At 38.8% G+C, this 2,500-nt stretch overlaps 2 protein-coding genes across 2 annotated transcripts in view; one reads left to right on the forward strand and one right to left on the reverse strand.

Annotated features, from left to right (window-relative positions):
* The window catches only part of LOC113825850 (uncharacterized), a gene marked incomplete in the record, with an annotated part of 429,425 nt that overhangs the window by 222,778 nt on the left and 204,147 nt on the right, over positions 1–2,500 (reverse strand).
* Positions 1–2,500, forward strand: part of LOC113829152 (antifreeze protein Maxi) — a 24,599-nt gene that overhangs the window by 1,198 nt on the left and 20,901 nt on the right. The window lies entirely within an intron of this gene.

Below are 2,500 nucleotides of genomic sequence, written 5' to 3' on the forward strand. Positions count from 1 at the left end.
AATGCATACGGTAATGAAGATGGCAGAATCACATTTAGAAACATCTTGGTGAAGTCGAAGCGATTGGGCCTGCGTTGTGATGCATTGTCAGTTAAAGAGAGTTGCAGTATGCTTATTATTGATCATCGTAGCTGCCATTAATAAAATGCAAATTTTAATGTGGTTGATCGTGCTCTCAATCATGACGTCATTACATGCTGCTTGTTTTTGTACATGCAGTTGCCTACATATATTTCATGAGTTTATGGACAGAGTGCCTTACTGAGTGCACAGTTGCTTCCGTCACTGAGCCATCACTTCCATTGATTCTAATGCGTGCTAAAATTTAAGTTACTTTATTGGATCATTCTTTTGAGTATTCAGCTTTGTCTAACCTGTGTGGTATTCTTTTGAAATTCACTTCGCCGCCGTCACTGTGAAATGAAATACGTTTTCGACCTGAAATGATATTGACTTATTGAACTAAATTGTTCTCGTTTCCACATGCTCAAAGGACAAGTAATGAGAACACTATTTCAGAATATTTAATTACAGCCAAGAATCTCTACCGTGCTTGAAAGTTATTGTCTGAATCCGACTTGGTAAATCATTGAAATATCAGTCTTCTCTGCTGGAAATAACAAGCACACGGTGAGTGGAACGGGCGAGAATGATCAAAAACAGATGTTGGGGGGGGGGGGGAACTTCGAAGAAAAATAGTGAACTACGCAGATAATTCCTCTCAACAAATGCTAACTGGTATCAGTGATGTAAACAATGTCTCTTAGCCTTGCATTTCTTTCTCAAAATAAATAATTGAACTTCACATGTCTTATTCGCACTTTAAAATCAGTGAGAATGATACGTATAGTTAGTAAATATGGATGTATGTACAACTTTGACTGATAAGAGCTTGTTGCCAGGATAGGGCTCAAGGACAGGGAGGCGGGCGGCGGTTCGAGACAAATACTGGACTTCGTGAGTTTGTTTTCGTGGAAGATGGTTCTTTGACATCCGCGTTTCAGGATATTCTAATACCATGACTGTCATTATTGTCATGTGTTAATATTTACATATGATACTAGTGTTTATACTCGTGTCAGTTGCTGTACGTGTGTGTTTACTCTTATCGCCAACAATAACTAAAAACCATCGAAAACGGTTGCCATCTCTTTTCCCGAAACCCGTAGTGCCATTTTAATCATTGCTCAGATTGAAGCGTCGTATCATAGGGATTACCATCATTATAGCTATTGAAAGGATAAGCTCCATTGGTTATCAAGGTCAGTGCCATCAGTTGTTCACAATCAGTTGCACCATTAGTTATTGTTATCTTCATCATCAGTCTCTTAACCAAACACCCATCCAAAACATCCATTATCACTACCTATGTAAGTAGCCATAAATCTCGCAACCACTGTCGGTACCGACAGCAGTGTTTGTAGTTACCTATAGTTCAACGTTAGCATTAACACTTACCCTTAAACATCCCAAGAACTTAGCAGCATAACCATTATGACCGCCTTTAATACCACTACCGCTAATGTTATCAGTAGCACTGTTAAAATCAGCACCAACAGTAAACTCGAATCCCAGCTGCAATACCAATACTGCAATTATCTGAAGTAGCAATAACATCAATATCAGCAGCCACGTGCCATTACAACAGGAACAACAAACCCACATCAATATTACCCCAGCCACGCTATAGTTGAACTGTATATTTACAAAGACAGTTGTGTTCCACCTTTGTTTCGAATCCAGACCCGTGGTAGTGTCCTAATCACGCCATCATTATCAGCTGATAACTCGAAATAAGAAAAGTATGTGGGCCATGGCTGAAAACTTTCAGGAGAATGAAGAAGGCAAGGTCAGTAGAGCATATGAAAGGTACAAGACAGCTATTTTCTGGGACCCGGTGTTGGCAGCAATTATAACGAATTCATGTCAATTTCGTACGCAACGGTTACTTGACTATAATTATCACGCACTTGAAACACGTTATACCGGAATCATGCAGAATAATTGCCTTTAACTTGTGTGTTCTGAGATCCACCGTATTGTAGGGTGTAAATATAATACCGGCCTTTATGTTTGTGTTGTGTTGAGTACATAGGCCTATGTGTGAATAAAATCTTTAAATGTAGGTGTAATGACGGTATAGTTCCGGTTAAAGGCCTCGATTGATATTTCGTTAGATGTCTTTTACACTGAACAGAAGGATTATTTATGTCATGTTTATAATGACAGATCCGATGTTCGTTTATGTGACTTATACGTTTATTATTTTTCCCCGTGAATCGAGAGTGCAAGCAAATTTTCTTATATTTCCTTGAAGGATGATCGATGAATCATACACTTTTCGAAACATAAGATTATTTCTCGTTTATTTCTTGTTTAGCGATGTTAAGGCAGCTGCTGGTGAAAATTACCGTTTGTCTGTGACATTTGATATGAAGGAGATAACAGATGACAGACAGTCTATGGGTGGTGGGTTAGCCGACTCGTCACAAAAGTTCAC

Source organism: Penaeus vannamei, chromosome 14 (genome assembly GCF_042767895.1).
Source record: "Penaeus vannamei isolate JL-2024 chromosome 14, ASM4276789v1, whole genome shotgun sequence".
Taxonomy (NCBI): domain Eukaryota; kingdom Metazoa; phylum Arthropoda; class Malacostraca; order Decapoda; family Penaeidae; genus Penaeus; species Penaeus vannamei.